The sequence below is a fragment of the Oncorhynchus tshawytscha genome, linkage group LG29 (assembly GCF_018296145.1).
Source record: "Oncorhynchus tshawytscha isolate Ot180627B linkage group LG29, Otsh_v2.0, whole genome shotgun sequence".
In the NCBI taxonomy this organism is placed as follows: Eukaryota; Metazoa; Chordata; class Actinopteri; order Salmoniformes; family Salmonidae; genus Oncorhynchus; species Oncorhynchus tshawytscha.
The window spans coordinates 18,838,945-18,864,703 of NC_056457.1; the positions used below are offsets into that span (position 1 = coordinate 18,838,945).

Below are 25,759 nucleotides of genomic sequence, written 5' to 3' on the forward strand. Positions count from 1 at the left end.
GGCTTCTATATTTGCGTTAGCATGGCACACAGTACACAAGTAGTCAACCAAATACCAGTAAAATAGTCCTCACCATAGCCCCGCTGCCACCAGATGGCGCTATTATTCTTTACATATTTTGTCACCCACAGAGCAGCATACCTAGGCAACCTTTCAGGCTTATCTCTGCGCCTTCAGTTCCCTCAGGTAAGTGTTTGCCACCCATTTCGCACAAAAGTGTAGTTCGTTCCCGACGTTTGAATTATTTTTAATAAGAATATAGAAGGCCGTGTTTTACAATTACACGCATAGACGCTGTTTAATTTATATTGGCATTTTCAAGACAACTTGGAACTCTGGAGAAAAAAACGAGGTAAAATCATGACGCCAGTGATCTTCAGGTCAGACCTCTAGAAAGATGCCCGAATATCCGAATTGGAATTCCGAGTTGGATGACCGCTCAAAACTATTTTTTCCCAGTCGGAGCTCCGTTTCTTCCGAGTTTCCAGTGGGTCAATTGGTGCTTTCAAGACAACTGGGAACTAGGGGAAAAACGAGGTCAAATCATGACGTCAGTGATCTTTGGAGCTTTAGAAAGATGCTACTGCATTAGAGGCTAACTTCTTTAGCGCATATTGATTAAATTATCTCCTGACCTGGGGAGTTTTGTTAAAAGCCCAAACACTGGCTCTAAACATTAACAATTTTCTGTACGTTTTTGGAAACATAAGGAACATATTTCAGATCAGCAATAAATATTTTTTTTCAACGAAAGGTTAAACTACTACACACCTTTTATAATGTTAGTCTTCCCACAGGGTCATATCTCCATGTTACATGGCTTGTTTACTGAATACAGATGGAAGACAGAGTGCGGTTTCCTCCACACAATAATGTGATGATTGTCAGATTAATATAATAGTTCCATTTAAAACGTTTAAATGCTTTGCAAGAGTAACAATTTCCCCAATAATCCTGTTTACACGGACACCTCTGAAATCAGGCAACCTGATAAATGCAGAAAATTACCAATCAAAATAAACATTCTACCACAGCGAGATTGTTATTTTTCTGAAGTATATTTGTTTCGGAGTTCTGACATATAAAGTTTGCGTGTGAAAATTACTTCTAAAACGCATACATTCAGCCGTTCCGAACACAGCTAAAGAGGGAGGCTAGCTCGGCTGGTGCTAGCACATGCGCAGATCAAATACACTGCTGGAACACCGATTTAAGGTGTTTACTGTTTTAATAATTCTAAAGATTGCTCAGAAAGAGAAAGGCATTTACATGACTATTGCCAAATCTGCCTACTACCAGAGTCAGTTCGATGTCTAATTATTAGTGGGCATGTAGACCTCCTCAGTGGCGGCCACCTGTGTTAATTAGCGATCTAACATTCTCCGAACACCTGTGTGTAAGTGTAACTAACTGGGGAGGAAGTGTAGTGCATCAACTGAAGGCATGCCATGCCGCTTGTGGATCTGTTCAAAACTGCTACCGTAAGTGTAGATTTTTTATTTGGAAAATTATTTATCTGATATGCAGACATGCACCTTATTTTTCATATGTTTTTCGAAAACCGTTTTGAAAGCAATGATGATTTACTTTTCTAAATTTTAAAACACAGCTTCCTAATTGTAGTAAACGCTGAAAACGATTTTTCCCAGTTGGTGCTCGTTTTTTTTTCTGAGTTCCATGTGTCTTGAACACACTGAAGTCGGAAGTCAGAGATTTCCGAGTTCCCAGTTGTTTTCAACGCGGCAATGCACCAACGACTAAAGAACGTTGACGCGCAAGGCAAAACTTCTCAGCTGTTTTGGTGCAGTACCCACCACGCCCTACAGCGTAAAGCGAATCCATGCACATGCGCAGATACTGTGTGAAAGCGAGGTATTGCAGTCCTTAGAATCTTTAGTTGCTACATCATTTTTTGGCTTCTAAATTAATGATGGGTAGGCCTACCCATGGATTCTTGAAGAATATAACTTATAAATGCCTCGTGCTTAGTTCAAATGTCGTACCCCATCAAAACCCAACCTAAGCTTGTTTTTAAACAATGCAAATGTAAACAAACACTAATTTTGATATCATAGATTGTCTATGAATTTCAAAGTGGTTACATTTCTCCAGGCCCATTCCTCAGCTTTTACCCGAAACGAAGGTGGGGTGATGACTTTGTTTTTGTTTCAATTAAGGGCTCTAGCTTTAAACAACTATTTTGTAAAAATCACATCATTGGTCATTGTGCTTGGACCCAAATAATTATACAGTGGTTGGCATGAAGTGGAACTGTATTGAGATAATGTATACCGGTTGTTTGTTTCTCAATCCACAAGGGTTTGTGATACACAAATTGAAATTCACAGTAACGTTTTCCAATACAAGGAATACAGGAGCCAGTTTCCTGACCCAATATAAATAATTTAAAATGTCTAATCTAACAAAGAAAATATTGACTCTCCTATAATTATTTTCAAAACGTACCTCTAGAAAAGCATTCATTTTCAGTCACATTATATTTATCAATTTGTCCACTATTCCATTGTTTCTTTCACCTATCATAGCAAAACAGAGTAACACGGCTCTGACAGTGGCAGCAAGGGACCCAATTGTCTCAGGCTGAGGCACTCGGTGTCCAAAGTAACACTTCAGACAGACCAGTCAAAAGGGACAAGGAGGAAAGGCACAGGGAAATGGATTTTTTAACATCCCCATCCTCTAAGTGATTTTAGCATGGACTGAGCTCTCTGAGTAAGAAGCACCAGCTGACTACCAGCAGCACTCTACTGATTGAAGTTTCATCCTTTATTTGACTAGTGGTTGGAGATGGAGTGTCTGCCTTTTTATTATAAGACTCAGGTGCAGTGGACAAACACTGAGTGTACAACACATTAGGAACACCTGCTCTTTCCATGCCATAGACTGACCAGGTGAATCCAGGTGAAAGCTATGATCCCTTATTGAAGTCACTTTGATTAGTGTACTGTAGATGAAGGGGAGGAGACAGGTTAAAGAGGGATTTTTAAGCCTTGGCACAATTTAGACATGGATTGTGTGTGTGCCATTCAGAGGGTGAATGGACAAGACAAAATATTTAAGTGCCTTTGAACGGGGTATGGTAGAAGGTGCCTGGCACACCGGATTGACTGTGTCAAGAACTACAAGGCTGCTGGGTTTTTCATTCACAACAGTTTCTCGTGTGTATCAAGAAGGGTCCACCACCCAAAGGACATCCAGCCAACTTGACACAACTGTAGGAGGCATTGGAGGTAACATGGGCCAGCATCCCTGTGAAACGCTGTTGACAACTTGTAGTCCATGCCCCGACGAAATGAGGCTATTCTGAGGCCTGAAGAGGCTGCAACTCAATATAAGGAATGTGTTCCTAATGTTTTGTACACTCAGTGTATAGTCCCCCTCTATACTGGTTCTCCGGTCAAGGCGACATTGGGAGAATTGTCGTAACTCCGCATTGGAAACACTTCAGTGTCTCAGTGTTTGTAATTGATGAATGCTGTTCAAACTGTTGATTTAATGAGGTTGTTGTAATAACACTTCTTGGGAGAGATGGTCATGGGTCATTCTCACCTAAAAATATTTTTTCCTATTGTTGATAATCTATTCCTTTTGGCACAATATACCTGCGCAGAGCTATTATTGAGTATTATGATACCTTTGTAACATTTATTAGCAGTGTATAACTCCCCTGATATTCTTTTTTTCCCCTAGGAGAAGTCTTCCCTCACTCCCCATCCACCCCCATGAAACAACACCTCTGATAAGGGCGTCTATGTAAGCTTTTCTATTTACTTGTATATTATTTCCGTCTTATATGCTTGAAACAAAGTGAAAAATGTAATCGAATTTAAACATCTATAATAACTAAATATATCCTGGATTTCAAGAAAAGTTTAAATACTTATTTGGGTCGTTCCATTTGATTTCAATCACTTTATGACCGCACCCTGTTCGATGTGGACAAAACATTCCATACATATTTGCCCATGGTAGAAGTGGTCAGAAAGTAACTTTTTGGACCTGAATGCCAAAACATTTACGAGATAGAGCTACTCAAAGTTGACCCATTTTGCATACCCCACCCTACCATCAGACATCAATGTCTTCATCACTGGAAAATATAAACTGTTGAGTTCTATATTATTTAAAAGCTTACAAACAGGGTTGTCTTAACCTTAAACGTCAATTATCTAAAAAAGCATAAACTCCGATTTTTTGGGGTTCACATATGTCACGTGAAAAAACTCATTCCATAGAGGGCCGAGTGTCTGCGGGTTTTTGCTCCTCCCTGGTACTTGATTGATGAAATAAGGTCACTAATTAGCAAGGAACTCTCTCACCTGCTGTCCTTCATTGAATGGAAAAACTAAAACCAGCAGACACTAGGCCCTCTATGGAATGAGTTTGACACCCCTGGTATATGTTGTAGTTTAGGCACTATTTTACATAATCTGAGGTGTTTGTGTTGTGCCCTCCATCAGCTGAGACACAGCATACTCTTGAATAAAGGGTGGGTGTCATTTCAATCAAATAAATATAAATGGACCTCAATCAAATAAATATATGCCTTCAGACCACTACAATTTAGCTGGGACATTATTCAAATTGAATAAAAATCGATGATCTATATTTCTATCATTCCTATGGAAGATTGACAGTAAAAATGTAAAACGACTCCTATATTCCCATTCATGTCAACATTCTCTGATGTGTGGGTCTCCAACCCTCTTTGTGCTACCATTTGAATGTTGAAATTTAAATTGTATCCCCATTTTAGTACATTTATCAGCCAAAACATGACACCCACCCTATATTGAAGAGTATGCTGTGTCTCAACTAACGGCGGGCACAACACAAACACCTCAGATTATATTAAATAGGGTCTAAACTACGACATAAGCTACAACATATGTGTGTTTTAGTTTACATGTTTTTAGATAATTTACATTTGAGGTAAAAAATGTCAATTTTGATTTTAAAATATTTTTTTCATGGAAATTTCAAATAGTTTGACAACCTTGTTTGTAATCTTTTAAATAATATAAAACTCAACCGTTCATCTTTTCCAGGGATGAAGACATGGATTTCTCATGGTATGGTGGGGTATGTAAAATGGGTCACCATTGAGCACCTTTATCTATTATGTTTGGGCATTCATTTCTGACCACTTCTACAATGGGCAAATATGTATAGAAAGTTTTGTTCAAATCTAAACGGGTGCAGTCAAAAACTATTCTCTCTCAAATATATTATTACCTTGGTTTTTAAATGACAACTTGGCAAGCATACACCTGTAAATTCTACCTAGTGCTACAGCTGTAGGATCTTAATTTGATCACCCTGTTGCAGGATAACTTTACTGCAATGCAGGAAATTGAAAACATGTAGTGTATTTGAGGTTTAAAAAGGCTTCCGTTTGTAATTTACACTTTGACATTTCACACTTGATTTTTCCCTTAAGAAAAATGTAGTAACCCCTACAAAAATGTCCATTATTTATAATCCACGTAATAATTCACATTTCCTGTTGCTGCAGGATTATTTTCTTTCTGTAACAAATTGGCTCAAATTAAGATCCTACATATGTACTAACTAATAACATATATTAGATTACTTAAACAGTTGATTAACCTGTCTTCTGATAAGCCTGGTGCCTCCATAACACTCTATTAACCAGCATGCAATTTGGCAAACACCGGAGCTGCATGGGGTGAATAAAAGGATGAGCACGTTTTCATCTGCTTTTTCTCTATGCAGGAGTAATCCATCAATCGGGGAAATGTTCAACATGATTTGGTTTTGCATTGGTATTCATTAACCATTACAGTCAAGGGGGGGGGATATCCTGCAGATGTGAGGATTGGGTTTCATAGGGGCATACTTTTCCTGGGCACCTCCATGAGACACTGGGGTTTTAAGGGCCACACACACAACATAACCTTAGCATGACTTACATGGAACCTACAATTCCTGTTTTTGTTTCCATGCTCAAAGGAGCAGAAGAACTCACATGTAAATTCACTGTAGCTTGTAAAAATCTCGATTGGACAACAAATAGGGAAAGGAACAGTCTGTGAAAATTGTTTTTAGTAGTGTTTGTATTGCTAATTTGATTAAAGTCTTCTAATGGTGAATAAAACTTACTTACACTAAATTTATTTGGATTTATTTAATTGGTTAACTCTTGTGTTTCTTATTTTTAAAAAGGCATCACACATTACCATAAATAATTAGACTAGTGGAAATCTGGTGGGGTATTTATTTACTGTCACAGTAAAAGTAATGATGTTTTGCCATAGGTGATTTTTGCACTTGCGTAGGAGAGGAGACAGAGTGATTCCAACGGCACTTGACACCCAGCGGGGCAAGGTGGTCACTTACCTGGATGACTTTCAAGCAAAAGGTACAGCACCTTAAGCAAAGCAAACAGTGTTTGGTTCATAATAAGTCAACATCTTCAAGCATGAAATGGACCATGTTTGTTTCCCCAACAAAAGCCATGCAGTGAGAAGGTGTCTGCATTTTACAGCCTATAGCCTAGCACATATTCCGCAAGAAGTGTTTGACTAGCAGTACCCCAAAAACAGGTAATCTATCCACCATCTCAGTGAATAACAGGACGGATCATAATAAAAATGAACAATTGTCCCCAAAAAACAACTTTCCCAATGTTGGCACTTTCAAATGTAATGGTCTGAGGGACATCAAGTAAAATAAAGATGGTTGACAAAAACATTAACAATGAGATTGTTTGGAATAGGTGGACATTTCTCCCACTTTAATCTCCATATGTGACAAGAACTTAAGTGTAAACTTACCACATTTTCACCTGCTGAAACCCCCCAAAAAGATGAAAGAAAGTAAAGGTTTTGACTTGAGAGGGGGGCTGTTTTTTGGGGTAAAGGGGTAAAGATCACCCCTGCAGAGGGTAACACCTGAGATACGTGTTATTACCCACAAGGGAAGCACTCTCAGGGCTCAGTGACAAGCACTTCACACTCTACAGCGCTCAAAGGCCTCTGCTTGCAGTTGACAGCACACACCAGTGGTGAAGAATAGCCCCCGCCCGATGCTTATCTATTCACCCAGTTCCTCCACCTGCCTGTAGTAGTGGGCCTTCCACAGCTGCGTGGGGCTTTTTGTGTGTATGTGTGTGTGACTGCGTCAGTGAATATGTGTGTTTGTGAGTGCGTGTCAGACTGGATCCAAAAGCGCTGATCCTAGTGGGTTTTCAACACACACCCGTGGGAATAGAGCTCTCAAGGTCTGTATCCCAAGGCGTTTTCCATTTGACCTCTAAACCCCCATATCTAACATGGCTGTGACTGTAGTAGCTATGTGTCACTGGTTCACACAGTCATTGTTTATCAAACATTGGATTTACTATACCTCTCGCTACAATTTTAGATATGTTTTGTAAGGACAAACTGAGAATGCTATTGTGTGCATAAGAAGTGATGTTTTGGGATAGATTTTAATTTCTGCTTTCTGACCTCGGAAACATTTATTCCTGAATATCTGTATTTATTTAACTAGGCAAGTCAGTTGAGAACAAATTCACAATTACGTCCAACTCCGGACGACACTGGGCCAATTGTGCATCCCTCTATAGGACTCCCAATCAATCCCAGCCAGATGACATTCAGCCTAGATTCGAACCAGGGACTGGAGTGTCGCCTCTTGCACTGAGATGCAGTGCCTTAGACTGCTGTGTCACTCGGGGGATACTTCAATGGTGTCTCCTATTTCAGCTCTGAATCTGTAAATTAGATGCACTAGATGTAATCATTTTCAATTAAAATGGTCAAAAATTTACAGAAAATAGCAATTTCTCAAGCAAGAACTTAGCTAGGACTGTCTGGAAGTGGTCTGAGGTGGGGAGAGGAAAACTGAGAACTAGCTGTTATCGGCAGAGAGGTTTGGAACTCTTTCTTATTGGTCTATTAACTAATTTAACACCAGGTGATGTCACCAGGCAGGTCAAAACTCCATCCCACCAAAACAGGCAGAAATTTTAGGCAGTCTTTTCAAACACCTCATACACTAAAAAGGCATTATCATAATTTATGCAATTTCACACTATTATTCCAACCTCTAGTGTGGAAATATATATAAATCACATTGTTTGACTGCACTGGGCCTTTAAACAATACAATAACTTAAATCTAATGACTTAAAATGTCTGAATGAAACTTAATCACAAAATTAATCACATTGCCCAGAGTTCATTGACATTTAGCTTTAGTAGTGTCAGCCAGGCAGGTACTAAGTGACAGGCTGAGGTAAATATCAGTAGCCAGGTGTGCCTAATCCTGCTAAGTTTGGCAGTGTTTATGATGCGTCTCACATTACAAAGGGTAGAATTAAGGTCCGTTGGTTGAGCTCAGCAGTAATCAGCACATAGTTTGCACTGAATACTTTCCCCTCCCGTGTTTGTATGGGTATCTCTGGTTATTTTCTTTTTTTCTCCCTCATTACACCCGTCCTCTAAACACTTGCTGGAGGACCTAGGAGTGGTCACAGACTCTTAAAAGGCTCCTGTGCTTGTTTACGCGCAACACTGAGGATCCACTGGGCACAGACGTTCCCTTATGCTGATGACTTTTTTCAAATCCAAACAGTTTTTCACGTTGATTCAACATCATCACATTTTTTGGTTGAAATAACGTGGAAACAATGTTAATTCAACCAGTTTTTGCCCAGTGGGGACCGACTTTTCTGTAAGAATACTTTCCGCACACTGTTTTAATGTTAAATGCCCTTTTGTGGACTAATATTGGTCTCTTTACAGATGTACGTTTGTATTACTTGTTATCAGGGCCAAAAGTAGATTTAATTTCTTCCCGGTACAGGACCTCCTATGTGTGTATGTGCTTGTGAATATTTTTTAAAGGCCAGTTAGAATTACATCTAGAAAACCTATCATTTCAAAAGGATCTCTGTGGGCCAAGTAGTAAGAACTGATAGCATTTGCAAAAAGTTGTCAACAAAAAAGCACACCTACATCCAATGACATGGTGACATATGTTTTGTTGGTTTCACTTTGAATTCACATTATTTGAAAACTCAACCAAATGTAAATCTAAACTAGACGTTGAATTGACGTCTGTACCCAGTGAGATGTAGGCTACCCGCGCATGTTTGTCCACTCAAAAATGAATTCCAGCAGACAAAATGTACTCTGTGCACCTGCCATTTGATGAAACAAACACTAAAAAGTGTAAGGACATATTAGCGATTGTCATTATGCCTACACTTGTAGCCTGAATTGATGTGTCTACTGCTGTCCATGTGCATCAGTCTCTGACAGTCATCTCCCAGCCAGCACATAATGTTCTGAGAACCATATGTTTCTTAGAGCTTGGTGAGAGCATGGTTGTCCTATGGTTATTTTGAATACAACCTTCCCACAACTTTCTGGGAATGCTGCAGGATAGTTTTTGTAGCTTTGGTACATTTTCAGCATATTTAAGGAACTTTTTTTCTTCTTGGTATTTCAATACTTTAACAGAACGTTTCATACAAGTTCAAACGTGGTTACATTTCATTTCAATTTTCGTAATGTTCTAGGAACCTTCAACTGGTTTGACATTGGGAATGTTCTCAAATAGTTCAGAGAACGTTCTTCTGTGGGAATTTCAGTACTTCAGCATAATGCTTCCTACAGGTTTCCTCATGGTTCTATTTAAAGTCAAGTTCTCAAAACCCAACATTAGTAACGTTCATTCTAAGAATGTTGTTTAAAAATATATACATTCCGTTCTCAGCATCAACAAACCTCTCTTTATCCTCTGTCTTGTTAAGTGTGTTGGCCTTATATCCTTTGACATGGATCTGTCTGAATAGACTAAAATGAACAGCTTTGCATGAGTTTAAAAAACATTGCATGCTAGCATGGTGGACTAATTCCATGGATAGAGAACAGAAGATTGTAGTTTTCAATTTCACTGAAGTGTGCCCATAATAAAGAAATGTGTTTGTATGATTATTTCCTAAGCAAATTAATGTGTCCTATCTGTACTTGGAGTTCAAAACAGTTCAACTAAGCTAGCAATGATTAAAAATCTTATTGAAACGTTCCCAGAATGTTATATAATTACCTTAAAATAACCTATCATTTCTGTTCTGTGTTAATAAAAAAAACTTCCAGGAAAACTTTCAGGGAACCATAGTAAAATGTTCTCAGAATCTCCCTGCAACCTAAACATTTACAGTACCAGAACAGGTACAATTTTCACTTCCGTTCTCAGAACATTGAAAAAACGTTCAGTTTTACAGATCAGAAAAGTTATGGATTCGTTCGCAGAACCAATGGGAAACCAAAAAGATACGTTCGCATACCTTCCAATTAACCAAATGTGCTAGCTGGGCTCTGCCTTGGAAAATGTTCAGTGTTCTCATCTAACCACACTACATTTTGGAGCGTATAGGCTACCACCTGTTTAAGTCCATTCGCAAATGTTTCATGTGGCTGACATGATAATGATAAATAATGTTGTAATATCCTACAGTGTCCTTTTGTTTTAATTATTGTTATAGGCTCATGTTTTACCGGTACGGCGTAGGCTACCCCCACTTTTTATTTTGCTGGGACGCTCTGCCGGACCTTACAGTTTCACCCCTGTTTTTTTCTAGTCATTTTAAGACGTTTCTTCCAAAGACCATTGTATGTTTGAGTTGGGACAGTGTATTGTGACATAAGGGCATCATTTACAGCTTGATTTGTGTTAATACAGTGAGGGAAAAAAGTATTTGATCCCCTGCTGATTTTGTACGTTTGCCCACTGACAAAGAAATGATCAGTCTATACTTTTAATGGTAGGTTTATTTGAACAGTGAGAGACAGAATAACAACAAAAAAATCCAGAAAAACGCATGTCAAAAATGTTATAAATTGATTTGCATTGTAATGAGGGAAATAAGTATTTGACCCCCTCTCAATCATAAATATTTCTGCCTCCCAGGTGTCTTTTATACATGTAACGAGCTGAGATTAGGAGCACACTCTTAAAGGGAGTGCTCCTAATCTAAGTTTGTTACCTGTATAAAAGACACCTGTCCACAGAATAAATCAATCAGATTCCAAACTCTCCACCATGGCCAAGACCAAAGAGCTCTCCAAGGATATCAGGGACAAGATTGTAGACCTACACAAGACTGGAATTGGGCTACAAGACCATCGCCAAGCAGCTTGTTGAGAAGGTGACAACAGTTGGTGCGATTATTCGCAAATGGAAGAACTGTCGATATACAACTTTCCCTGTCCACCCTACTGCCATCGTAATACAACTTCCCCTGTCCACCATACTATCGTCAATATACAACTTCCCCTGTCCACCATACTATCGTCAATATACAACTTCCCCTGTCCACCATACTATCGTCAATATACAACTTCCCCTGTCCACCATACTATCGTCAATATACAACTTCCCTGTCCACCATACTATCGTCAATATACAACTTCCCTGTACACCATACTATCGTCAATATACAACTTCCCTGTCCACCATACTATCGTCAATATACAACTTCCCTGTCCACCATACTATCGTCAATATACAACTTCCCTGTCCACCATACTATCGTCAATATACAACTTCCCTGTCCACCATACTATCGTCAATATACAACTTCCCCTGTCCACCATACTATCCTCAATATACAACTTCCCCTGTCCACCATACTATCGTCAATATACAACTTCCCCTGTCCACCATACTATCGTCAATATACAACTTCCCTGTCCACCATACTATCGTCAATATACAACTTCCCTGTCCACCATACTATCGTCAATATACAACTTCCCCTGTCCACCATACTATCGTCAATATACAACTTCCCCTGTCCACCATACTATCGTCAATATACAACTTCCCCTGTCCACCATACTATCGTCAATATACAACTTCCCCTGTCCACCATACCATCACACTACCGTCCTCATAGACAGCTTTCATCCTTCTGACTGTGCATTAGGCATCGACGTAGACTTTCATCAGAATGAACAACAAGAAGAAGATCACAACGGATGCTTATCACAATAGGGGAGAAACCATCACAACGGGTCCATCAAAGGCCTTTGAGCTGAAATCAGCCAAGGTATCTCTGGCAATCAGCTATCTGTGGGTCGGCAGGGATAATGTGGAGACTGACGTGTGCAAGGGGCCACGCAGGAAAACATCATCTAAGCAACTGTGCAAATCAACAAAACATATCAAAGCCCAGTTCCATAGAAGTGGCTCTTATTGTGGGATCAATTGTATGGTCTATTGTGCATGGGAAAAATAACATTATTCAATGGACTCCTTTTACACCTTTAGGGTAGTTATAAGCCCCTGTTTATTTAGAAAATCTACCACAGTGTTAACATATTCAGTGAATTTACAATTTACATGGAGTTACAGTATGGACATATTCTATCAGGTTTATTGCCTGCATCTGATTCTGTTGTTTCTTGTCTTTTAGTTGGAGTCCCCCTCCACAGCTGGTATCTGTGCTCTCCCTTCATCTTGGAGTTCTTAATGGCCCCTATGGCTGGAGAACTTACCCAGACGAATCACACAGTCCTCATCCATACACCCAGTACAGCCTTTTGTGTCCTAAATCTAAGAGCAGTCTATAACGGCCCAACCTAGTCTAAGGGTATCCATTACAAAACAAGGGGATTGTTTTGCAGTTTTTTTTTATCTTCCCGCTTGTAATGTTGATGAAACGTGGCAAGGCTTAATCAGCAAATCTCTATTTTTCATCATGCAAATGATTTTCTGTCCATGCATATAAATAAATCACCATATTGGGATGAAATGCATCCTCCCTCTTGCCTGTGACTCAGATGTGGCTCTGCACTAATGGCTGTTTTCCTTTGTGGGCCACTTGGTGATGATCAAAAACAGAAGGAGGTCTGAGAGGGAGGGTGCAAGACGGGGAGAAATCAAATGAGCCTAGTGGAATCCATGGTGCATGGCAGCTGGCAGATTGCTTATCGGGAACGATGCACAATATCCTGACTTTAAGATGTCTATCTGGGAGGCGGTGGCTTAAACCAGCAGCTTCATGCCTCTTAAAGAAGACAGTACATTTTTGGCTTTCGCTTCCTTCTCAGATAAGGATTCTCACGGAAAGGTGTCCTCTTTGGCCTTATCACCCCACTGCATCGGGCCGTCTCAGAATTAGTTGCCTGAGCTGAGCTATCCTGAGGGTAGGGTTCGTGGCTGGGGGGCGCTGGTGTCCTCTCAGGCAGCTAGCTACAGCAGAAAATCCTAACAGGACACAGCAGTATGAAACGCAGGGTGTACAGTATATCAATAGACTAATGCTGTCCCCTCTTCTCGTCTTCTATCCCTCATCAGCACTGATCTGAAAGCAGGGTATGTGAAAGCAATATGCTGGATGGATAGGCTATCTATTGCTTACTGGGGAGTTGCTTTCATTTTTCAATGTCTTTTCATATCAGTGCAAATTGAAAGGATACAAGGAAATGAAGCCATTTTAGATCATTGAGATGCACCCCTGGAGTGCCAAACCAAAATATTACCCAATAGTTCCAGGAGCACAGGGGTATTTCCTGTGTGTCAGGTTTTCAGAGGAAGAAAGTGGCTGTCATGCCATCATTCAAAATAGTTCCCTGTAAGTGTTTTCTTTGCCTTTTTTGTAAATAACATAATCATTGTTTGAATCATACATCTCTGGGAACGCACAAGCTTCAGTGTCCATCAAACTATTCAGAGGCAGTGATGCATTTATCTGCTGACTATCAACAAACTAAAACAATTCTATGTTTCATGAATTCACATGAACTACTGTATATCTTGTTCAGATTTTTGGAAGTATACAACCAGCCAGCACATAAAGTTCTGAGAATCATATGTTTCTCAGAGCTTGGTGAGAGCGTGCTTGTCCTATGGTTATTTTTCATACAACCTTCCCACAACATTCTGGGAATGGTGTAGGATAGTTTATTGGCTTTGGATCATTCTCAGCACATTTAAAGAACTTAACCAAACAACATTATTTGCTTGGTATTTCATAATTTTAATTTTTTTCTTTAATTGTCATGTTCTAGGAATGTTCTCCAACTTGTTTGACATTGGGAATGTTCTCAAATAGTTCATTTGTAGTAGGTTTCCACATGGTTCTATTTAAAGTCATGTTCTCAGAACATTAAGAAAACATGACATAAAAAAAACACAAGAAAACAGTAACATACTAAGAATGTTGTTTAGAGAGTTTTGTTTTATATGAACATATGCATTCTGTTCTCTGCATCAACAAAACTCTCTATCTTCTAAAGTGTGTTGGTCATCACACCTGATCTTAATGAGTGGGTGTTTTCTTTGAAATGGGGTCTATTTGATTTATAATTGAACTAGGTAAGTCGGTTAAGAACAAATTCAAATATAACAAATATTTACAATGACAACCTAGGAACAGTGGGTTAACTGTCTTGTTCGGTGGCAGAATGACAGATTTTTACCTTGTCAACTTGGGGATTCGATCTAGGAACCTTTCGGTTACTGGCCCAACGCTCTAACCACTAGGCTACCTGCCACCCTAATAGACTAAAATGAACAGCTTTGATTGAGTATCCTGGTGGCGCAGTGGCCTAATTCCATGGATAGAGAACAGAAAATCATAGGTTAGAATCTTACTGATGTCGTGCCACAATAAAAAAGAAACATGTTTGCATGATTAATGCCTAAGAAAATGAATTTACATGTGTCATATCTGTGCTTGGAGTTTAAAACAATTACCCTAAGCTAGCATTGTTATTAAACCGTCTTATTGAAACATTCAGTCAAAGTGTTAAGGAAGTTATTCGAAACCCTCTAAATAACCTACAGTTTTCATTCTTAAAACCTCCCAGGAAAACTTTCGGGACCATAGTAAAACGTTCTCAGAACGACCTGCAACCTAAAAATGTACGCTCCCAGAACAGTCTAAAAGTTCACTTCCGTTCTCAAAACGTTTAACTGGTCAGGAAACTGATGTCATCGTTCCCAGAACCAATGGGAAACCAAAAACGTATGTTCCCAGAACTTCCAAGGAACCAAATGGGCTGTGCTAGCTGGGCAGTATCTGAGTTCACATTAAAGTGATGCTCCAGAGTTTTTTAAAATAATTTCAGCAAGTAGTTGTTTTGAAAATAGTCCCCAAAAATGTTGCACAATTGTGTAATACGTCATCCCTTATGAATCGTTAAGTGCTTAAGATCCCGGACTGCATTTTTAACTACTGTGTATCTTGTTGGTACTTTTGGTACAGTTTCCCCAAGTTTGGCGCCAACCTCTCTATCAACCTGGAAAAGCTTCACCGGGGCGTGAACCGGGTTGTCACAATACCTCGTCTGCATTTGTCTGTGGTCTGCTAGCAGGATCATTACTCACACTGCGCAGAATGTGCATGAAGCGATATGGTCGCCAAAAGTTTATTTTGAATGCAGAAGCTACTGATGCCGAACTGTACAGGTTAGACCTGTTGAAAGTCTAATCTCCTGGTCAGCCTCATATTGACTGCCAGTTCACACCACTACTGCAGAAGAACTGCACGTAGGCACCTCTCACACTGGTGGGACCAGAGCCAAAATGGAGGGAGGAAAAAACTCATGCTGGTAGCTTTGATAAAGTATCAGTTTCTTTACATCATCTAAACAACCATGTGTTCTGAATGCATCAGCAATGTCTGGAGATAGTAAAGAATGCAACTGTATACAAACTTTCCAAGACCTAAACTAGCGAAGGTTCCAAATAAGGAACAGCCATTTTGGATCTTCTTTGTGGAACGGTTTCTTAATTTGCTATTGTGCTCCTGTATGGACTTGCGGGCATTATATCCATCAGGTTTATCAGGGTTTTTGATTTCAAAAGAATCGGAGGGACTGTTTCAGCACTATTTTCAGGTTGGCTTGGTGTGCCTCTGGAACGGAGCCAGTCTCTGCTTTAGTGTCCAAGTTCGACAATCTCAGATACAAGACAGTGGTGCTAATGAATCTATAGCTACCAGAGCATGTCAGTATTTGCATTATGCAATTGCAGGGGGAGACGAGGCACTCTTTTTCATTGGGCACCAGAGGACTTCTTCAGTTTACATATTTGGGAGAATTGTCCTCCATGTCACATGCCTGTCCAATGCCAGGACTGGGTTTTATCTTAACTTTAGATCTGGGAAGTTATCATCCGATCTGAAAACAGACATTTTATACTTCTCCAGTGCACAGACAGAGATTCCATCTGATTCAGGACCCTTTTTCTAAAAAGCATCAACAAACAGAAGAGTAACTTACAAAAGTAATTCAGTTGTTGCAAGAAAAGTACACTTTTTAAAATTATTATTTTTTTGCTTCTATGGGCAGTGGTGTGGAGTACTTAAGTAAAAATACTTTAAAGTACTACTTAAGTAGTTTTTTGGGGTATCTGTACTTTACTCTACTACTTATATTTTTGCCTACTTGCCATCGTTGTAAATAAGAATTTGTTCTTAATTAACTGATTTGCCTAGTTAAAAAGTTTTTTAAAATGTATTTTAAAATACAGTGGTACTCTATTGAACCATATACTCAACTTCACAAATACTGTATTTTTTCTTTCTATTCATCTTTCGATCTGAAACACCAGTTACTTTCATTAAGACAGTATGGGATGAAGTCTCAAAAAGGTCTTTATAAGCTAATAAAATAAAGTTTATCAACATTTTATGAAATGATGAGAGTGTGGTAAGAGTACCCTTATTCTGATGTATGGGGTTTAGAATATAAGAATATAATTGAATAAAACAATGTTTACAGCAATCACCAACGGGATATATTTCCTATAGGAAGTGACACGACTGCATAACATAGGCTACCTATGTTAAAACAGATGACATTCACCCCAAGCCTATTCATATAATTTCTAGATTGACACAGTTATGACATATAGACAGTTGTGGAAAAAGTACTCAATTGTCATACTTGAGTAAAAGTAAAGATACCTTAATAGAAAATCATTCAAGTAAAAGTGAAAGTCACTCAGTAAAATACTATTTGGTTTTATATATACTTAAGTATCAAAACTAAATGTAATTGCTAAAATATGCTTAAGTATCAAAAGTAAAAGTATAAATAATTTCAAATTTCTTATATTAAGCAAACCAGATGGAACAATTTTTATGACATTTTTTATTTACAGATAGCCAGGGGCGCACTCCAACACGCATACATCATTTACAAACAAAGCATTTGTGTTTAGTGAGTCCCTTATGTATGTAAGTAAAAAGTATATTTTCTTTAGGAATTAGAAGTATTTTATTTTTATATATATATTTTTAAAATGTAACCTTTATTTAACCAAATAGGCCAGTTGAGAACAACTTCTCATTTACAACTGCGACCTGGCCAAGATAAAGCAAAGCAGTATGACACAAAAAACAAAACCATAGTTACACATGGAATAAACAAACGTACAGTCAATAACCCAATAGAAAAAGTCTATATACAGTGTGCAAATGGCGTGAGGAGGTAAGGCAATAAATAGGGCATAGTAGTGAAGTAATTACAATTTAGCAAATTAACACTTGAGTGATAGATGTGCAGATGATAATGTGCAAGTAGAAATACTGGTGTGCAAAAAAGTAAATAAAAACAATATGGGGATGAGGTAGGTAGATTGGATGGGCTATTTACAGATGGGCTGTGTACAGCTGCAGCGATCGGTAAGCTGCTCAGATAGCTGATGCTTAAAGTTAGTGAGGGAGATATAAGTCTCCAACTTCTGTGATTTCTGCAATACATTCCAGTCATTGGCAGCACAGAACTGGAAGGAAAGGTGGCCAAAGAAGGTGTTGGCTTTGGGGATGACCAGTGAGATATAGCTGCTGGAGCGCGTGCTACAGGTGAGTGTTGTTATGGTGACCAGTGAGCTGAGATAAGGCGGAGCTTTACCTAGCAAAGACTTATAGATGACCTGGAGCCAGTGGGTCTGGCGACGAATATGTAGCGAGGGCCAGCCGACGAGAGCCTACAGGTCGCAGTGGTGGGTGGTATATCGGGCTTTGGTGACAAAACAGATGGCACTGTGATAGACTGCATCCAGTTTGCTGAGTAGAGTGTTGGAGGCTATTTTGTAAATGCATTGCCAAAGTTGAGGATCGGTAGGATGGTCAGTTTTACGAGGGTATGTTTGGCAGCGTGAGAGAAGGAGGCTTTGTTGCGAAATAGGAATCCGATTCTAGATTTAATTTTGGATTGGAGATGTTTAATATGAGTCTGGAAGGAGAGTTTACAGTCTAGCCAGACACCTAGGTATTTGTAGTTGTCCACATTCTAAGTCAGAACCGTCCAGAGTAGTGATGCTAGTCAGGCGGGCTGGTGCGGGCAGCGATCGGTTGAAAAGCATGCATTTCGTTTTACTAGCATTTAAGAGTAGTTGGAGGCCACGGATGGAGTGAAGTATGGCATTGAAGCTCATTTGTTAATAATATATGTCCAAAGAAGAGCCAGATGTATACAGAATGGTGTCGTCTGTGTAGAGGTGGATCAGAGAATCACCCGCAGCAAGAGTGACAAGACAATTACCCGCAGCGATGAGTATGAGTCATAACACCCATAAAACCTAGCAGTCAAACAGGGAAATGGTTCCAATCATTTTTACACCCTTCATTTTTTCCATAGGGTGTTTAAGAAACACTTAAAATGAGGTCTGGGTTTCGTGTAGGCTTACCTTGGCTTGACATTTTGATAACTGTGTAAATCTCTCTAGGACAAGGTGACTTTTATCAATATATTGGCCTGTATTTACCCTCCCAAAATGAAATGCTAATTAGCTGCTAATGTGGATATCATAAAGAGCTAGAAATGCCATGCGGATCTGGACGAGATTACCGAATCGAGGCAAAAGTTAATCCAGACATTCTTACCATCTAATGTTGGCTAAATGTAGCAATGAATAAATTTGCAGCATTTCTTTAAATTGACACTTCTGTGAACTGTTTTGTGCAAGTTTTAAATTGACACAATACTTGTTGGCAAAGGTGTCAGCTAGAGAATACGTGCAGGAGCTTGCAGGGATTTGTAGTTTTGCATGATATCTACTTTGATGCTAATTACCATTTTTGAGAGAAAATAGAGCTGAATATATTGATAAAAGTCTGCTTGTCCTAGAGAGATATACACGGTTATTAAAATGTTGCGCCAGGGTAAGCCTACATGAAATACAGCTTTTATTTTACGTGTTTCTAAAATCCCCTATCGAAAAAATGAATGGTGTAACAATGATTGGAACCATTTCCCTGTGACCGCTAGGTTTCATGGGTATTATGACACCTCCACTGTGGGGCTCTACTCACTCTACGGGAACGTCACACAGTTTTTCACAGGCACCATCAGGTTGGATGCTATAGGATTTCACAGTGGTTGGTTTTCAACTTTTGGCTCCACTTTTGCTTATGCGTCCCTGACATCCATTTCCTGGCACTAAACATTTGTTTAGAGTTGTGTCACTCACAACGCAGCGGCAACAATCACCTGACCCTACTACACTCAAATCACATGGTTTTCTCTGACTCGCATGATTCATGATGCCAACGGCTGATGTCACTACCTATCATGTTTAGATGCTGAAGATCTCTGAGATATGGCAGTGCTATGATACCTGTGGAGGGCACTGATGTTGTGATAAAATAGCTGTAAACTATTTTTATATGTGCGTCACTGAGAACTTGGAGACCATTATCAGCTTTAATGCCAAGACATGATTAATGATGATGATGATCTTGTTATTCGCTAATTACCTGTTGAGGGATTAGGACATTCTAGTGTTCGAACGACAGAGACATTTCCAATGAAATTATTTTGCAAATAAATATTCCCTTCTTATGCACCAAACTTTCCATTGCAAGCCTCGAGGCAGACGTCTAAGTGTCCTCTCTTGGACAAATGGCAGTTCCAGGTGAGTGGCTGTCTATAAGGACGTCTCTCACAGCAGCATCCTTTACATTCCTCCTCATCACTTTGTCCTTTAGCCTTGACAGGTCATTGAGGACAGTGGCGGCCCCTTACCACTGCCTCTGTATGTATCATTGTCAATATCATTTTTGCTGTCCATTTATTAGATTGAAAGTGTGAATTAATTTAGGCAGGTGTCTTCTTCATCCAACTAGCTCCAATATGTTCATGCCTTGTACCGTATGGCTCTTTTTTCTGTTGGTAAAATAGTACCATTCATTCATACCTATCAATACACACTGAGGCAGGTCTCTAAGGTAAATAATTGACACATCGAAGCTACACCACCCTACCACCCACATGTGAGTTAGCGTACAGACTCATCCCTGTGCAACCCCTGTTTGCCCTGTTAGTGTTGGGTGTCAGCCATAAGGGGGTTGAAGGGTGATGAGAGGGGCGTCGCGGCGCTTGCTCATGAGCTCATGAGGTGCCGCTGATATGGGGATTACCCCATGGCGCTGATCCATCCCTTCCAGCTCTCTCTCTCTCTCTCTCTGCGTTCTCTGGTGGTGCATCATCATCATCGTCTTTGCTCGTGGTGCCCTTCCGCCCCGCCAAGCTACACAGACACCCTTTCACCACCTTCATCGGGATTAAATTAGAGATCAAGTAGATGCATTTGCAACTTGCTCTCCATGCCCGAACTCTTGTGTGTACATGCTCTGGGGGCCAAACGGTGCTCACTTTTAAGAAGCAGACTATTTGTTTTCCTTTTCTTTTGATTTGTGTTTTTCTCTCAGTATGTTGACTTTAGGCTCATGCTTTAAAGTTAGACAACTTTAAATCAAAGATTTCTTACATTGAATCGGAAAGACAGGAAAATGTTTAAGTACTAACTTACACAGCGCACAGTGGAGACCCAATGAATAAAATGGGTGATATGACAACAAACCAGGAAGCAAACCAGGAAGCAAACCATTTCCATTGCGAACATAGGAAATCGTATTGTGCCTGGATGGTTACCTATTCCTTGACGTGAAGCTATTGCATTGTGTTCCAGTTTTTTTTCTTTAAACACACAACTGATTTCCCCCAGCTATTGTGGCCTACACACAGATGTTCCCAGTGTTGCGTGTCTGCGGATGACACTGACGAGTTGTAATGTTTTTATCTTCAACAAAGACAAACGAAATGCCTCATACAAAAGGCAGCTGAGAGGGCAAACAAACTGGTTGCTTCAAACACAGCTTGCACACTCTCTCTCTCTCTCTCTCTCTCTCTCTTGGTCCCCGTCAAATCCATTAGCACTTCATTTTAGCACACAGACATAACACGGCTAATGTGCTCTGCTGCTCTCTACATGAACCAGGAAACAATGATTAACATGGATGAATGAGGGTGTGGAGGGGGGTGGTATAAGAGTGGGTTAACCTGAAAAAAATAAGGGTGTCCAAGCACAAGCATGACACACACACATATATTCAAGCATGACATACACACACACATATTCAAGCATGACACACATATGTACACACACCTGCTTGTCTTCTCGTTTTACACCAGGTATATCTCATACCTGCTGACTTGGCTGGGGTTCATCTCTTTTGGAGGGTCAGGCAAGAATCAACACCCCCCACCCGGCAACAGGAGGACCAGTGGGGGCAACCCTTGCCCAACCAGCCAGCCTAATCCAGTTACAGTGATTTAGCGTTCACAAGGAGCTTATAGGCTGTTATGAGGAAGGGGGTCCAGTAGTAACATGTCACTGTTTGGTTTGTGGATCTGGAGGGGTTCACAAGGTATAAGACGATGACACCTGTGGATAACCTGGTCCCAGAACGGTTTGTGCTGTTTAGACAACTTCTATGGTTGTTGTTATGCTAAACTGGACCAGGCTAACTTGTGGAGGCCCCGACAACCTACTTACAGTTCAAATCGGAAGTTTACATACACTTAGGTTGGAGTCATTAAAACTCATTTTTCAACTACTTTTCAACCACACAAATGTATTGTTAACAAACTATAGTTTTGGCAAGTTGGTTAGGACATCTACTTTGTGCATGACACAAGTCATTTTGCCAACAATTGTTTACAGACAGGATATTTCACCTACAAACAGCTTGGAAAATTACAAAAAATTTGGTCATGGCCTTAGAAGCTTCTGATAGGCTAATTGACATCATTTGAGTCAATTGGAGGTGTACCTGTGGATGTATTTCAAGGCCTACCTTCAAACTCAGTGCCTCTTTGCTTGACATCATGGGAAAATCAAAAGAAATCAGTCGAGACCTCAGTTCAACAATTCTAGACTTCCACAAGTCTGGTTCATCCTTGGGAGCAATTTCCAAATGCCTGAAGGTAACACGTTCATCTGTATAAACAACAGTATGCAAGTATAAACACCATGGGACCACGCAGCCGTCATATCGCTCAGGAAGGATACACATTCTGTCTCTTAGAGAGGAATGTACTTTGGTGCGAAAAGTGCAAATCAATCCCAGAACAACAGCAAAGGACCTTGTGAAGATGCTGGAGGAAACAGGTACACAAGTATCTATATCCATAGTAAAACGAGTCCTATATCAACATAACCTGAAAGTCCGCTCAGCAAGGAAGAAGCCACTGCTCCAAAACCGCCATAAAAAAGCCAGACTACGGTTTGCAACTGCACATGGGGACGAAGATCGTACTTTTTGGAGAAATGTCCTCTGGTTTGATGAAACAAAAATAGAACTGTTTTGGACATAATGACCATCATTGTGTTTGGAGGATAAAGGCGGAGGCTTGCAAGCTGAAGAACACCATCCCAACCGTGAAGCACGGTGGTGGCAGCATCATGTTGTGGGGGTGCTTTGCTGCAGGAGGGACTGATGCACTTAAAAAAATAGATGGTATCATGAGGTAGGAAAATTATGTGGATATTTTGAAGCAACATCTCAAGACATCCGTCAGGAAGTGGTCTTTGCTTGGTCGCAAATGAGTCTTCCAAATGGACAATGACCCCAAGCATACTTCCAAAGTTGTGGCAAAATGGCTTAAGGTCAACAAAGTCAAGGTTTTGGGGTGGCTATCACAAAGCCCTGACCTCAAACCTATAGAAAATCTGTGGGCAGAACTGCATGTGCATGTGCGAGCAAGGAGGCCTAGAAACCTGACTCAGTTACACCAGCTCTGTCAGGAGGAATGGGCCAAAATTCACCCCTTATTGTATGAAGCTTGTGGAAGGCTACCCAAAACATTTGACCCAAGTTAAACAATTTAAAGGCAATGCTACCAAATACTAATTGAGTTTATGTAAACTTCTGACCCATTGGTAATGTGATGAAAGAAATAAAAGCTGAAATAAATCATTCTCTCTACTATTATTCTGACATTTCACATTCTTAAAATAAAGTTAAAACAGGGAATTTGTACTGGGATTAAAATGTCAGGAATTGTGAAAAACTGAGTTTAAATGTATTTGGCCAAGATGTATATAAACTTCTCACTTCAACTGTATCTATATAAGAGGAGTTGGCATCGACGCATTCAACTTTTCACATTTGACATAAATGAGTTATGTTTTCCACCACTTTTGGTGGCGTTGTATCCTTGATCTGTGTCCTTGCAGCCACTATTCATTTTGTTTCGTTGTGATAACATGACATACATAACACTGATGGCCAACGCTCAGTTTCCCAACCTTCGTGATGATGAATCTGATGCATGTAGATACAGTAAATAGCATGGCTGTTGGCAGGGAGGACAGAGGCACACGCACACACTCATGCGCGCGTGTACACACACACACACGAAGGTCAATGTGATGACATAGTAACAAGCTGTTCAGATCACACCGATAGAGAGGAAAAATGTGTCAGGACGTGAAAGAGAAATGATAGTGTTTATTCTCCCGGCGCCTTTGTGAGGAGACAGGCTGGACTGGGGGGGGCACACCCTTCTTCTGTCTCGGTAGGCACTGTGGGAGTTTCTCCAGTTGTAAGACATCCTGTCCATGTCCTCAGCGTCTGCACCTGTCCTGTCTGTCCCCAGACAGTACCGTAGTCATCATCAGTCTCTGTCGACCTCAATAATATTTAACATAACATGTTATAGGTTTATGGGGGGTTTAGGCCTGGTTTGCATTCACTTTGTACTTTCACAAATGTATTTGTAATAAACACAATAAACACAACAATTTGATTAACTTTGATTTAGAAGGAATCATAAAGAGTATGCACACCCCAAATAAATTCTGAAAGGCTTGAAGTAGCTTTTCCAAACAGTGTTCTGTTAGCCATGCTTGGTGTTGTGGCCTGCTGCCTTTGTCTCGGCCAATGCTTGACTTGGGCAGGAGGTACCAACACCTATTCCAGTCCTCTATGGTCTAGGCCATACAGGACATACTATTAACAGCGGAGGTCACTTTGTGGTTTTACGTTATTCCTGTACTCTAACTGCTAATGCAGTAGAAGGGTTATTTTCGTTTTTCAGATATTATCCATCAAGTTATGCTGTTTAAATATACCACAAACTTATGGACCTGACAGTTCTAGTTTTAAACATTAATTGTATGAGTGTGAATGTGGTTCTCATAAGTATGACAATTCTTTCCTTGTTGTAATATAGGTTGCGAGACAGGGTAACATTCAGTCTACATTTTTACAAACCGCACAAAAAGTCAAGAGCAGTTTCTTAGTCTGTATTTTCTCACCTTCCATTCACAGCAGAGGAAGTCTTTCTGGTTCAGTTGAGAAGAATGAAGTTGGCTTACTCAAAGTTTATCTTGACGCAAGACAAGAGTGGGGTTGTTTTCTGTCATAACTTGTCTGTAGTTCACCGTTGCTGAATTTATTGAGTGCTTAAATATGTGAAGAGTTTATTTCCAAAACTCCATATCCACCAATTTTTCACATTTGTGTTATTTCATCAGAAATGATTGCCAATGGGTACCTTCATGTGTGTGTAAAATATTACTGTTCTCAGATGTTTTATTTTGTCGATTTTATGAATGTGTTTTTTTGCAAAACGCTATATATCCATTGTTTAGCTGGATTGGAATGTTCATATCCTGTATATTTGACTGTGATGTTGTTGTCTCACAAAGCTATCTTAAGGTGGATTGCACTAACTGTAAGTCGCTCTGGATAAGAGCATCTGCTAAATGACTTAAATGTAAAATGTTAATGTTTTACATACAGATCTCATATTACTGAATTGAATTATTATTATTATTTTATTATCTTATTTATATTGATGTCACAAATGTATCATTTGTACAGTTCTTTATAAAAAATGTAGTTATTTGTTACATTTGACTGTAAAACCTAGCAGTGCTACTTATTTCTCTGAGAGGCAGATATACAGCATTTTGCAAAAAAAAATGGTTGATTATTTGTGTCTCTGGAATTAAACCATCAAGTGATAGATTTTAAACAAATATGTCTGTCATTGAACATGCCATAATAAAAAACACAGATCTTTTTCATAATTTCTTTAAACAATAAAAGCTAATTTACCAACGTTTATGAAACTGGATATATAGCATTTTGGAAAGAAACCCTTCATGTGTTGGTTGTAGGTGCAGCAGCAGTCTAGGTCTAATGTCTGCAACATATTCTGGTAAAACATTTAATCATCCCTCTAAACTCATGATAAGGATCGGATGACTGATCGCTGACCCCGAGACAGTACACAAGTGAAATGAAGCAGAACAGACGTTCTTGATGCTCGGATACAGGAAAGTGTTTGGTCACGTCTCAACCAAAAAGGATTTTCAGAGTCATTAGGTCATTGATGGATTTTTTTCAAGCATTGTATTCTCAATGTCAATTGTACTGTAAATTCAGCACTTGTATA

The 25,759-nt window shown here is 39.7% G+C and overlaps 1 long non-coding RNA gene across 4 annotated transcripts; it reads left to right on the forward strand.

Annotated features, from left to right (window-relative positions):
* The first annotated feature begins 59 nt into the window (after window positions 1-59).
* Window positions 60-25,096, forward strand: LOC112227797. Of its 4 annotated transcripts, XR_002949930.2 has the most exons (5): window positions 1,193-1,481; window positions 3,712-3,774; window positions 5,070-5,103; window positions 6,300-6,403; window positions 24,628-25,096. It is a non-coding gene; the product is annotated as an uncharacterized LOC112227797 (long non-coding RNA). The 4 variants fall into 4 exon arrangements; XR_002949932.2 differs by lacking the exons at window positions 1,193-1,481; window positions 5,070-5,103 and adding an exon at window positions 60-186; XR_002949931.2 differs by lacking the exon at window positions 5,070-5,103.
* The last annotated feature ends 663 nt before the right edge of the window (window positions 25,097-25,759 follow it).